General features: G+C 38.8%; 1 protein-coding gene across 1 annotated transcript in view; it reads left to right on the forward strand.

The window, feature by feature from the left end:
* The first annotated feature begins 12,940 nt into the window (after positions 1-12,940).
* LOC115733749 ((+)-neomenthol dehydrogenase-like) overlaps positions 12,941-15,313 on the forward strand; it is a 48,340-nt gene continuing 45,967 nt past the window's right edge. The window contains exon 1 of the mRNA XM_048285658.1: positions 12,941-13,101. The gene's annotated coding sequence lies outside the window, so the exon portion shown is untranslated. The remainder of the gene's footprint in view (positions 13,102-15,313) is intronic.

Here is a 15,313-nt window from a genome sequence, read left to right on the forward strand (position 1 = left end):
TATCTCTCTCTCAATCGACTGAGAGAACAAAGAAAGTGGAATAAGCAATTGGCCATATTCAGCAAAATAGAGCCGAAAATATCAGCCAAACGAAATAACAATAAGTACACGTACGTATTTTCAAAAGAATTAAAGATCACATACTAATAGAAATCCTAATAGAAATGATACAGTATTAGATTTTCCTAATAGAAATCTTGAAAGTAATGGAGAAAACACTCTCATCATTGCACATGACGAAATTAATTGAAGCATACCAAAGAACTTATAACATTTTAACCCAAAGCAAATGCCAACTGACACAATATATCTTTACATTACCCTTTGGTTACTCCATGTTAACTTGGTATTTATAACTCCACAGCCAATCTTCAAGAGATATCCGCAACAGCTAGTTTCTATAGAAGTCTTTCAACTCGATCCTCTGGAAAAAGGAAACAGAAAAGGTAAAGAAAAAGAAGATGCCGGTTAACGTTGTCTCCAGCATAATGGAAAGGGATACACCATAAGTAAATAGCTTATACAGCTCGATTAAATGTTTCATTAGTCATCACTAAATGGAAATGTAAAAATCAATGTAGGTTTTAGTAAAGATTTTTAACTAGCAGAATGGACTGACCAAAACAGCCGTACATACTAATAGAGACAACTACAACATCATTTAGCAAATCCACGAACATAAGAAAATTTTTAAAAAATGAAACAGGCTAAAACATTCTTACCTTGTCAACTCCAGTTCCTCTTCAGCTAGAAATCTGCACAGATGATGAGATATCTCAGGAAAAAAAGCTAACGAAACTACATATTTACCATGTCATTGGCACTTGGCAAAACAGAGGTGTGAACCCTGACCAATGATCACTCAATTTAGAGAAAGCAAGTCATTGGATCTGTCTATGAATGGAAAAGGGATGCTTCGGATAGGGACAGCAAACATAATACCTCCAAATTATGCACTAACAAATTGTTGTGCATTGCTTGAGATAGCAGTGAGTAAGTTGGATCACTATCCTCTGCATCTGCATCAAGAGCATATAACATGAGCAGTTGCATCCTTTAGCAAGCACAAAATTAAGCGAGCGTAGTCTCTCCGACAATGCCTATCTAAGCTAATCTGCGATTTAATGCATGCAACCAAATAAGTAGATGTGCACATTACTAATAAAAATAAATAAAGCTATAGACAGCTGCAAAAACTGTTCTAACCTGACTGCCAAACAAAAAAGAAGCCATGATGTCGGCAAACATGCTGTTTATGGAATTAAATCACGGAGAAGATCCTCAGCATCAATGTCATCATCATTGCGCTGCTCCTCGTCGTGCCGATGACCTATTTCATTACCTGGAGGTACAGGAGGAACCTCAGCCGGATTTATATTGAGGGTTTGCAAGACCATTGCCATTTGAGCTTGTAGAGATCTGATTTGGTCATCCTTTTGTGACAATCGTTCTTCTTGCTGTTTCATTTGTTCGTCCTTCTTTGCAAGCAAAAGTGTCAGTTGGCTCACTTGTTGTGCCGTTGCCTCATCGAGTCGTCTCCTCCTTGAAGCAGCCGCATTGGAGGATGAACTTCCACCATCCTTTCCGACCAATTTCCTTGACAAGTTCCCCCACCCATATATTTTTCCTCACTTGACCCCGCCCGACGCCTCCAACCATATTGCCGTATTGTGGGCTGCTACCTCATATGCAGCCCCACCATCACCGCCACCACCCGCACTCATTAAAAGCTCATCATTTTTTTTTTCCTATATCAACAAAATAGATATGAAATTAAAATAACTTCATATATGTAACTGCCAAAAATATTGCAAGCATTCATGGTTTTGATTGTAGTTTCCATAAAGTCAAAAGTATAACCTTACATACCTTAACAGATTTCGCTCGGTCGGTAACCTATGTCTTATCTTTCTTCTGGAAAACACGTTCGAATGTGGTTGTATACGTTGGTTCGGTCCCCAAATCATGTTCCTACAAAATTGAAACATAAATGAGTAATTGAATTAAATTAACTTACAACATGTTTAACAAACTTACCAATCTTTTTCTATGCTCCCCAATGTTGATAGAACCCCAAGCATATGTTGCAGACGCATAAGACCCTTCACTTGAACTGGAAGCTCGATTCTTGGCATCTTGTGCACTCCTTTGCTTCATTTTTTCACCTTCCCAAGTTCTATTCATTTCAGTCCAATCTTCACCAGTAATAAAGTGTGGCTTCACCCTTTTTGTCTTTGCTTTATTTATCACATTGCGGATGTGATCACCAGCTTTTTTCTTAAATATTCTTCTAATTTCATGCTCTTGCGATTCATCCCAGCTGAATTTCCGCTGTAATCAATAGAAAAACAACTTGCTTTATTTACGCCCAACTTAGTTTTTCAGAAAATTCAAACAGAGAACTTACCGAGAACTCACTCCACCACAACTCTTGAACTTCTTCCGGTGCACTACCGTAACTAATCCACGGGCCTCTCCAATAGTTATCCACTATTTTATTAAGTTCCCGCACGACGTCCGTAGCATCTTCAAATTTGTAAACAAGGACAATTCAGTTATCATCCATATCTACCACCCAAACGATACCCTAAATATTACATTTACTTAAAATATTGAAGTACATACGAGTCTCCCTATGGGCATATGACACGCCGGCTATCTTGTGCAACTAAGCTCTCCTAATCATTCGATTGTTCCACTAGAGAAGGTGGAACCGAGGCAGATGGAGGGTTAGCATGTAGTGGTAGAGGGCGAGATGAAAGGGAAGGGGAAGATTGCTGTGACGGGGACGGGGACAAGGACGAGCAAGGGGAAGACGAATGGGAAGGGGCTCCTCGGCTTCCTTGTGAAAATGCACCACGCATGTCACCTCCACGTCTATAATATCGACAAATAGAAATGTTAGAGAAATATTAGCAAAAATAGACAACAGTTTACTCGGGACACATAATGACATACATCACGAAGCTTACCATTTTGGTTCGGAGAGCACGCGAGAAACTTGAGAAATCAAAAGAATCAATGGTTGTATCTGATAAGGAAATGAATAGCTAGTTAATCGTAATGTTCCTTTGCACATGTGGAGCTTTCGCTGCATATAACTATCGACATTGCTCCTCCAACATCTACACTCCTTTAACACACACAAGCACCAACTACCAAGCTATACCAACATGGTCTTAATTTGAGTTAGTAGAAGCAACGCAAAAGAAATGCATAGACCGAAACTCTGATGGTCTTAATTTGAGTTACCATAAGCAATGCAAAAGAAAGTGGCATACTGTCCTCATCCAACTCGAGCAGAGATGCGAGCAGAGGAGGGTAATAGCTTGAGGCGACAAGCGGAGGCGAGAGCGGGGTTTGGAGAATAAACAAAATGGCCGATTTGATCCCGAAAGAGGAAAATTAATGGGATGAACAAACTTTGTGCTAGCTATTTGATGAGCAAACGGTTAGTGAAATAGTAATGATTCCTTTGAAGACTCAATTTTCACACGATGGACTGGTGTGGACGGGGAAAAAGATCAGGTCGGTTTAATGTGAAGAGTGCATATACCATGGACAGAGCTGCCGTACATCAGAATTTCATAGCACAAGCTTCATCATCATACCACACCCCACGAGTTAAGGAAAAGTATTTGGCATTTAGATATCCCACCCGGAATCAGAATATTCCTAAGAAGTTTATGCCAAAATGCAATCCCGACCATAGACAACCTATTTAGGAGAAACATATTACCTCACCCTACACGCCCTCTTTGCAATCAAGATGCCAGAACAACTCGTTCTTGCTTTGTCCTTGGACAGATTCGGTTTGGGACTAAACCTTCGCTACAAATCAAAATTTCAAGTCAATGGGGAGCAAGGATTCGGCCTTTTGGCTGCAATCTTACAGTACCCACTCGACAAACCCACCTTCCCTTGACAATGTGGCTTGCGTTCGTTTGGCACCAACTCCCAAATCCTGCTACCATAGTGCAATCGGCACACATACTCAGAAATTTTCGAAGATGGAATGCAAAAAAGGTCGACACCCACTCGGAGATCGGAGACTCACCTCAACGCTGGACTCCACCGAAAGACGTAAACTTTTTGACGGAGCGAGCACCAAAGCTATAGCCAAATTAGCGGGTGACTCGGCATGAACGCCCGTCGATGGTTTGGCCATATCGGTTCAGCGGCTCCTCGCTCTTGAAGTCCAAGCCCTAGCACTTGTTGAAGTACTCTCTGTCCACACGGCCAAAGCAGAGCGGGAGAGGGAGGCTACGATCCACACTCGGGCTGAGACCGCAAGCGGGAGGCGTCGAGCGAGAAGGATCTAAGTCGACGCATTCGGGCGATTAGTGTTCTTCTCCACACGGCCAAAGCGGAACAGGTTTTTCGGTGATGAAGTTATTAGTGGACGTTTAGCGACGGACTCAGCTGTTCGTCGCTAATTTATACCGTACATTAGCGACGAAATAAAATATCCGTCGCTAATTAGCTACGAAAAAAAATATCCGTCGCTAATTAGCCACGAAAAAGAATTTTTGTCGCCAATATAGAAGTAATTAGCGACGAACATAGTTTTTGTTGCTAATTTCAATGAAGTAAAGTAGCGACAAACAGGCTTGTCATCGCGAATTTAAAAGTGGACGTTTAGCGATGACATAATATTTTCGTCGCTAATTAGTGACGAGCAAAATTGTCATCGCAAAAAATGTACAAATAAAATAGCGATGAACAACATTGTCATCGCTAATTTACGAGTAGGTGGTTCGGGACGAATTACAATATGCATCGCTAATTATCGACGAACACATTGGTTCGTTGCTATTTTTAGTACTTAGCGACGAACATATTTGTCATCGCTAATTACTGTGAAGTAAATTAGCGATGAAAATATTGTTCGTCGTAAATTAGCGACGAATTTGTATGTCCGTGGCGAATTAGTGACAAATGATGTGTTCGTCGCTAAATAATATGGTGATTTAGCGACGAGCATGCTTTTCGTCACTAACTTGTATGTAGACAATTTATAGCGACGAACCAGGTTTTCGTCGCCAATTTACAAGCCAAATTAGAGACGGAAAATATTGTTCGTCGCTAATGTTGCGACGCGCACCCACTTTTCGTTCCTTTTGCTGCAACGAATTCTTTTTTGTTTAAATTTTGTGCTAAATTGCTTTTGCTTGCAAAATTAGCCATGAAAGTTATATTCGTCGCTAACTTTGGCGACACATAACAATTGTCTTCCACATCATAACAATAAAAATATATAATAATATTCACCACAAAATTATAATAATAAAATTTAAAGTAACAAACGTCGTACTAATAATAATAAGTACACATAATTAGTTAAAATTGTCAAAATGTCTAATCTTTGTCTTCATCATCACCTTCATCTTGACTTTCGTCTTCGTTTTCATCTTCATCTTCATCTTCATCTTCATCATGAGTGTCATCTTCATCCTCTGTCCTAAAATCAGATTCTTCATCACCATCTACATTTGATTTGCAAATTTCAGGTTCATCCACATCTATGATTGCTCCACATGGATCCCGTAAAGTCGGAATGTTATATTCCTTAACTTCAACCGTGTTACAAACTTCCTCTTGTTGATACGCTGTATCCTTCCGGTGTGCCTCGGTTTTCCTTCGTGCTTTGGTTTTACATATAGCCCACCAATAAGCTTTGTCGCGTTTCAAACTAGGATATGATGCATAATATACTTGAATTGCTTGTTGTGCCAAGACAAATGGTTCATATTTCATATACCTTTTCTTGTGATTTATTTCAACCAAATTGAACTTCCTATGCACCTTCGTTCCTCTGACGGGATCGAACCACATGCACTTAAATAACATAACCTGCATTAATGGTCCAGGGTACTCTATCTCTATGATTTCATCCAACAAGCCATAAAAATCATCTTTCACACTACTACCATTGGATGACCGAACACACACACCACTATTCATTGTGGCTTTTCCCGTTCCATACTATCGAGTGTGAAAATTGTACCCGTTTATGAAATATGCTGGCCAAGTTCGTACCCTTCTTTGTGGACCCCATGACAGATGATATAACAATCCTTGCTCCTCGACTTGATCATGATTGCTGTGAATATGAAGTCACACATGCAAAGTCAACAATATTTTTCAATTAATGATTTATAAAACATTAATAACTTGCGTAAGTCCATAGGCAACTTACATATATTTTGAATTATGTCGCAAATTGTTCATCACACAAACGGTCAAACTCATTTGGTGGTAGTCCATACATTGAAGTTTGAAAAATCCTATTAACAAATACCATTTATATATTAGCAAATGTTTGAAACACAATAAATATATTTGCAGAAGTACACTTACTCGAAGTATGACCCCACTTCCGGATAGTTCAACAAAATATATGTATGAGCTGCTCGCCATTCTTGGTTTATTAAGTAATAAAACTTACATGTGCTACTTGGTCGACCAAGATAATTAAAAATAGAGAATGGTTTGCAATTGGGATCAATGGGCCCCTCATCATTTCTTCCTGCTCTCCGCTTCTTGCAATGCACGTGCGGCTCAAAATAGTATGATGCAAATGTTGTCACTTCTTCCACAACATATGCATTATAAATTGAAGCTTCAACACATGCCTTGTTCTTCGCTTTTCTGTTCAAATGATATAAGAACTTAGTTGCAATATGAAAAAGTTCATAAGAACATAATAAGTAATAAAGTAATTTCAAATTTATTATACAAATATTTTACTTTTCAAATGGATACATCTAGCGAAATTGGATGGGACCTACAACTTTGGCCTTATAACGCAAGTGAACTAAGAGATGCTCCATTGAATCAAAGAACGATGGAGGGAATATCCTTTCTAAGTTGCAAAGAATGATTGGAATATCTCTCTCCAGCTTCTCCATGTGTGATGTTTTTAACACGCTTGAGCAAATATCATGAAAAAAATTACTTAACTCTGTGATAACACCCTATACAAAGTTCGGTAGAAGTTTCTTGAAAGTTATTGGAATTAGTCTTTCCATAAATATGTGGCAATCATGACTCCTCGGACCTGTCAACTTGCATTCATTCAAATCAACACATTTCCCGAGGTTCGAAGCATATCCATCGAGAAATCGCACAGATTTCAACCATTGGCAAACAACTCGTCTCTGCTCCCCGTCCAATGTGTAAACCGCTATTGGTTTCCCCTACTGCTTGCATCCACATCTAGTCCTAGTCGATCACAAATAACTCTCATATCTTTTCTAGCATTGTAGTTGTCTTTCGCTTTTCCAGTGACATCCATCACAGTATTGATGACATTATCAAAAACATTCTTTTCCACATGCATAACGTCAAGATTATGACGAATAAGATGGGTCTTCCAATATGGTAGATCCCAAAATATGCCGCGCTTACTTCACTTATGTGCGCTTTCGTACACAAAAGTCGTGCCATGGGGGTTTTCAACAACAGTCGGGAAGTCATGCACTCGCTCCCAAATTTGATCACCAGTCAACCTCAATGGTGGGAGTGTTTTTTCAATCCTATTTTTGATGAACTCTTTTTTATGCATTCGAAATGTATGATTTCTCGGCAAAAATTGTCTATAATAGTCAAAATAGCTGGCCTTCTTACCATGTTTTAATCGAAAGGACTTTGATCTCTCCATACATATCGGACATCCTAAGATCCCAGCTGTACTCCATCTAAATAACATCCCATAAGCTGGAAAGTCATTTATCGTCCAAAGAAGTGCAGCCTTCATTACAAATGTTTGATCAGTAGAAACATCATATGTAAGAACACCTTCATCCCATAGCTGTTGTAACTCCACAATCAATGGTTGCATATAAACATCTATTAATTTTTTCGGATTTTGCGGGCCGGGCACGATCAATGTCAAAAACATATAAAGTGTCTTCATGCACATACCATGTGGCGGATTGTACTGAGTTAAGATAATCGGCCAACATGAATAGTTTTTTCCCGATTTTCCAAATGGGGCAAATCCATCAGCATAGAGACTTAACATGATGTTTCGAGGCTCCATCGGAAACTCGGAGTATGTTCTATCAAAACATTTCCATGCCTCTGCATCCGAATGATGACACATCGGACCCTCCTCGGTTTCATGATTTACATGCCAAGTCATGTGTTCAACAGTGGCTTGAGATGCATAAAGCCTTTGCAATATGGGGATTAAGGCAGATAAAACATTTGCTTGCATGGTCTACGCTTCGATTACGACCCCCGCCTCCTACTAATCTTGTACCTTGGTTGGTTACTGAATTTGCAAGATTCGTCATTTTCATCATCCCCCCAATATAACATACAACCCTCACTACATATATTAATCCTTACAACTGGAAGACCTAAGTCATCAACTACCTTCTTCATGTCGTAAAATCACCTGGCATAACATTATCGCGAGGCATTGCTTCTCGCATTACTTCAACAAAAGAGTTGAAGCAATTCTCGGACACATTATGCTTTGTCTTGATGTTTAACAGTCTCGCGGTCAGTGATAACTTAATATAGCCGTCACAACCTGCCCATAAAGGTTCATCCGCTGCTTTCAACACTCCCCTTAACCGATTAGATGTAAAAGTTTCATTCTGCACATTTTCATCGGAACCCGTTACTCCCGCCTCTTTCAATTGTGATGCATAACTAGTGCCCACTTGTTCAAATGTAGGAGCAAAACTAGTACTCGCATGTTCGTTTCTAAAACGAAGTTCGACCCAGTTGCATCAATCACCATCCTCTGGTATGGGTTCAATTGGTTATAATAGCTACATTCTTCCCTAACTGAAAATTGATCACTTCTTCGATATTCTTCATTAGATATAAATTGTTCACCATGGCAAGTCCAATTATAATAATTCGGAGTGAACTCAAATCTACAAAGATGTTCTCTAACTTGATCACACTCATGAAATTTATTGTTACTGCACTTTTTACACGGACACCTTAACTTACTCCCATCCATAAACTCAAATTTACTACTAGAAAAGTCCAAAAACTGTTCCAACTCAGCACGAAACTCATCGGTCAATCCTCGTTGTCCGGATAAGTTCTTATTATACATCCAAGCTCTCTGAATTTGCATTGTGTCGGTGCAAATATTAAAAATTTTCATAAAATATTAAAAATACCATCTCCACTATTTATTCTTCTTAATTAAAACCATAATATCGTAAAAATTAAAATTCTATCCGTGACGAAACAATTACTTTCAAATTGAAAAAAATACCATGTCAAGAAGACTTACCCAAGTATTTGATTGAAATCTTTATAGTAAAAAGCGGTCAAGTTGATGAGAAGTGCACGGTTTACTTGTATCGCGAGACCTTCAAATGGACATGTACCTAAAAAAGAAAAGAAAAATTACTTGACATTCATGAAGCTTATGGCAATTGATAGAAGAAAATGGTGAAATAAATAATAGTTTATTCTAGGAATAGCATAAGACACGAATTTAGCAACGAAAATTTTTTTTTTTCGCTAATTAGCCATGGACAGCTTTGTCCGTCTCTAATTTCCAACGGAAGAGCACGTCCGTCGGACATTAGCGACGAATTAAATTTTCTGTCGCAAATTAGCGACGGCCACACTCTTCCGTCGCTAATTACGTTACGAACATTAAAAAAGAAATGTCGCAGATATTATCATTAATTTCTCATTACTACATATTTTACAGAGATTCCTTAACTTATTTCAATCCATGAGCTCAACTTTACTTTGAAATAAAAAAAAGTTATAATGTCGACAACACTTATAGAAGTATCCGATTGAATTTTTTTGTAGGAGAAAGTGGTCAATGATGAAAATTCCAATGTTCGCTTGGATTGCGAGTCTTTCAAATGGACACGTACCTAAAAAAAGAAAAATTATTTAGCATTCTTGAAATTTATGGCAATTGATAGAAGGAAAAGGTGAAATAAACAACAAGTTATTCTATCATTACCATAAGACACAAATAGGAATAGAGAAGACAGGAGGCAAACAAGAAGCGAGCAAAGAGCGGGCGAAAGACTCTTGTGCGGATAGAGAGAAGGTAAAGGGGTTTTAAAGAGAGAAGATAAAGCGGTCTAAGTCTTCCTCCTCCACAGCTGATTTATCGCCAATTGCTGCTGCGCCTGCAGCTATGATGGCTCCCGATGACGTGCTGTCTTTTCGGTGAGCAAAGACTTCTTCTGACATCTATGAAGCACTTGTATTTAGAGACAAAGAGCAGAATTTTGTCGCTAATTAGCGACGAACAAAATTTTCGTCGCTACATTTAACGTATCCTATTTGCGACGGAAACATAAGTTCGTCACTAATTTGCGACGAACGTAGACTTCGACGCTAAATCTATCTAGCCAATTTACGACAAACAACTGTATTCGCCGCCAAATTCAAAGTAAACACCGGTGACGAAAATCATCTTTCGTCGCTGAATAGCGACGAAAGTAATTTCCGTCGCTAAAGTCAAACTAACATTGTGCGACGAAAAATATTCTCCTTGCTATTTCCGTCGCAACATTTGAAGTACCCAATTAGTGCGGTTGAGCTTCTAATTAGTATGGTCGGTGAACTCAGTTTCACGTCAAGTTTTTCAATCTGCTTTAACCGACATTATGTCGGTGGCCGGAGGAAGTGACATCATGTCGGTGGCCGGTTAGTGATAGCTTTGTGCAAATGAATGGTTGAGAAGTTTTACATTTGCGACGGAAAAAGAATGTCGGCACTAATTAGCGACGAAAATCTATTTCGTCGCTAATCATAATACACAATTGGCGACGAAGGGACGAGTTCATCGCCAATTAGGGACGATGGTCTGATATTTCGTCGCTAATTTCTCACTATTCTCTATTTTATCCTTACGGTTTCTGCAGGCTTTCTTTACTTTCCAAAGGAGACCCACACTTTTTTCTCAAAAAGAGAGCCGCCCTTTTTTCTTTTCAACGTTGAAGAGCCAGAAAGCATTTGCCTGCAGAAGAAAGCGTGTGGCCGTACCAATTTTGAGTTCCTAAAGCGAGAGAATTAGTAACGAATGTTTAACATTTCATCGCTAATTTTCGACGAAAAGTTAAAAATCGTCGCCAACTGTTGATGGTCTCTCGTTAGCGACGAAACACATTATTTGTGACTAATTAACGACGAATAGTATGTTCGTCGCTAATTAGCGACTAATCGCTAAATTTTAGTTCTCGCTCAGTAGCGATGAACACTTTGTTCGTCGCTAATTTACTCAACAAGCAATCAAAAATGAAAGGCCTGCATTGTAACCAACATTAGCGACGAAATAATTTTTCATGGCCATTTTCGTCGCAAATGAGGGACAAAGATATTTCATCGCCAATTAGCGACGTAACATTTTTCATGGCTATTTTTGTCGTAAATGAGCTACGAATATTTTATTCCTTGCTAGGGTCGTCGCATATTGGCAACGACTTTTCTTCCGTTGCTTATTTCGTCGCAAATTGGCGACGAATGATATATTCGTAGCTAGTTGTGTCGCTAATTAGAGACGAAGTAATTCGTCGCTAAATCCGTCCTGAATAGCTACAAATTTTTTTTTCGTCGCTATTATTGTCGCAAATGAGCGACGAATTTTTTTCGTCGCTAATTGTTCGTGGCTAAATCCGTATTTTTTTGTAGTGATTCTCGTACATACATAAGCAATTTCACAGTAAAATGACTCACTTTTTCTTCTTTAGCCTAGCTGTTGGAAATGTTTCTCGGAATTAAGCCAAAATCTTCGGTTTGTACATCGAGTTAACTGTTAATATTGACGCCTTTACGATGAAACAAGATTGAAGATTCAATATTCCAGATCTTGGAGACATACGGGGAATCTAGAGAACAGTTACGTAATGTAGTCTCCATCCATGCATATTGTCCCATGGATCGCCAGGAGGTCACACTCCTCATAAGAAATGACCACCGCAGGAATTCTTACTATGCCCAAACATGTTGTGCCGCAATTACTATACTCCTCATAAGAAATGACCACCGCAGGAATTCTTACTCTGCCCAAACATCGTCGTGCCGCAATTACTATACTCCATTTGAGCGATCGCTTCTAGGGTGGTTTTTTTTTTCTCCTCTATCATGTTTATCTGATGTCCGACAAATCTTAACAAATGATAAAAGTATAATTTTCATAAATCAATGATTAAGACTTACTGAGACACCAAAACGATCTCTCTTCCGGGCAAATGATATGGATAGTACGTTCTGTTTGGTAAATTGGGTAGTACTGATCTTGCCAGTAGCTATTAGCTAAGCTAAAACCTCCCGATCACGATTAACATGTGATATGCCCAAAAATCTTCTATACTTCAACCAGGTTTACAGCAAACAATACACCCAGAAATCCATGTCGCACGGACTCGCTTGTGAAGGCGTTTTTCGCTTGACACCGGGCCGCGCCCCGACACGCAGTCAACGAAACGGACACGCGTGTCCGAGTGTCGGGAGGTAGCGGGGGAAAAATTTCAACTTTTCTGGGCAAGAAACGTAAGTGAAACCCGAAAACCCCAAATTGCTAACCTAGTTTGGGCTCTCGTCGTCTCTCGCTCTCGGCTCTGCCTCGCCTCTGCCACGTGTTGTACCGTCCCGCCTCGCCTCTGTTTTTCACTGTAACTGCAGAGAGGGAGAGACAGAGAGAGAGAATGGGTTGCAGAAAAGGAGAGAGAAAGGAGTGACCGTTCTTATCTACTCAAAGTCTACAACCGAACCTAAATCGGAGCCCGAACCTGGGAGATGGACATAGAAACCGCCAGCCACAAAGTTCTTCGCGCATAAAATCTTATATAATCCTCGTACATACATGATACATACGGCTTGCCGTAATGGTAATTGTCACATGACTAGCACATGAACGAATTTACTCTCTCTTCGACCCAAAAAACAAAAACAACTAGATACTCTCAATTAAATCTATTGAATTTGACAATTCCACTCTCTAACCTAAGGTTTTGTCTAGACTCGCCGTCCTTAATATTAATTTCTATGCTGGCCAATACTTCAAACACACTCATAAATTTAATTCAAACATAGTACCTTCCCCAGCTAATGATAGTCCTAGAATATATTTAAATCTGATTAACAACGATTGCCCAAATAAATGAACAAAAAATTGGGATATAAGCATCGACGGTCCTTAAATTTTTTTCAATTTAGTTCTAGAATATTTTTTTTATCTAATCAAATCCTTAAATTTAATACTCTTTCCCATTTCGAATTGGGCCTTCCGTTAAATATTAAGGAAGAATGTGGCCATATTGTGGTTGCCTGCCGACTTGATTGAAAAAAGAGCTGAGGGAGATTTAGGGAGGCGAGTCAATCCGACTATACGCTAGGGTGCATTTGTTTTGTGAAAAATAAAGGAGTTAAAAAATATTTTTATGAAAATAATTACTTATACCGCTTTAAAATATGAAGAAAAGAAAATATTATTGACAATCAAGAAAATGTTTACACATATATTGTTGTCGATAATTGAGATATTTTATCGACAAAACCATTCTCTGTAAAAAAAAAAAAACTCAAATAATTCATTTGAACATTAATTTATTATGTTAATAAACTTGCTATCAAAATTCTTGTTGGCCAATAGGCATGCGATCCTATTGATAAAGGGATTGAGGGATAGGAGCGCTAGTATCATTGATGCATAAAGGAATTGGGGGTAGAGACGCTAATTTCATAGGTGCGGGGTTTCAACTCCAGCGATCTCCAAAAAAGAAGAGCAAAGCATAAAGTAGAGAGAAAAGAGTTAGAGATATATAAAAAAAAAACAAAAATCCTTTATCGCAGAAAACATTTGGCTCAAATCTCAGCCGCACAAGTGGCAAAAAGATCTTCCTCGTCATTTCCATTAGGACATCACATTCACTTCGCAAGAGGGAAACCTTGATTTCTTTCTCCTTGTACTGACCAAAAGAGCTGCGTCGTTTCGAGTATTTTCCGCACTTGTGTAACTCATTCAAAACCGCCTGTTGATACCTAAATTTTGATTTTTAGAAAATCATTCATAAAAATGAGAGTTATTCATAATTCTCACAAAAAATAATTTTCGTGCATTGCATATTTAATTTTCGTCGGTCAAGCTAGGGCCGGAGATGAGTCAATTGAGCATGATTCCAACGGACGATTGAGTTAAAATCGACTCGAAAGACATTAGAGAGGGTGCAGAATTTTTTTTTACTATAATTTTGGACTCAAAACAGCCCGTTTGAGCTCTTAAAATTGCAAAAAAGCCTTAATTAATTGCCCATTTTATTAGTTAATGTCCAAGTGAGTCCGGAATCACAAAACGAGCCCATAAAACATTGAAAAGTAGCCCATTTCGTCCTCCTCATTTATTTGGCCGAAAATTGTACGAGTCTAAGTCCAATAGGATTCCACAAGATCAGAATTTTCAATCTAACGATCGATATCTAATTGGAGCTTTTGATCTAACGGTTTAAACCCTACAACTCAAAGCCCTAGTTTTCTCTATAAATACATCTTTATGCCTACGGTTAGGGGGATTTTTCATTCAGAAAATTGAGATTCACGTGAGATTGAGGGAGACCAAGGAAAAGGCACACACAATCGAGAAAGGGCAGGTGCGAGAAGAGGAGAATGAGGCGCGTTCGAAGCTGCTGTCCATAGGTGTTTTTGCATTGAATTGGTTCGAGTTTTGTCTCGCGAACTAAGGTAATCCTTGATACTTTCGACCTTGATTCAAGCATGTTTTGATCTTGTTTTTGCTGCTGTTTCACACTAAAAACCGTCGCTGTTTCATGTTGTTTAATGCTAAAATTCGTCATGGTTTGATGTCTGATTTTTACTGCCATTAATGATATCAAATTGCTGCTGTTTTTGCCTCTGTTCAATGTTGCTATTCACTTTATTCTCATGCTATTTTGCTGCTATTTTCTTGCTGAAATCACTGTTGTTTCAAGTTGAAATTCCCGCTGTTTAGGACGTTTTTGCTGCTATCTTAGGGAGGAAATTCCTGCTGTTTAGGATGTTTTTGCATGCTGTTAATTGCCGAAATTTGTTGCTGTTCATGTTGATTTTTATTGATTTTCCTGCTGATCTTAGTGCTGAATCAGAAGCTAAATTCGTTGCTGTTCGGATCTAAAAAATTTTGTTCTCTAGGCGCTTGATGAAAGTTTTTGCTCGGCACCTATAAATCAATCTGAATTTAAATTCTCTGCCTTCCGAACCTCGTGCATGTGCGGATTTTGGTGCTTGGTTTTTTTTCTTTTTCTGGCGACTTTTTCTAAATCCGGGGACGTGCTGAAAATCACTTGCTCGTTTTTTTTATTATTCAATG

This window comes from Rhodamnia argentea, chromosome 9, assembly GCF_020921035.1.
Source record: "Rhodamnia argentea isolate NSW1041297 chromosome 9, ASM2092103v1, whole genome shotgun sequence".
NCBI lineage: Eukaryota > Viridiplantae > Streptophyta > Magnoliopsida > Myrtales > Myrtaceae > Rhodamnia > Rhodamnia argentea.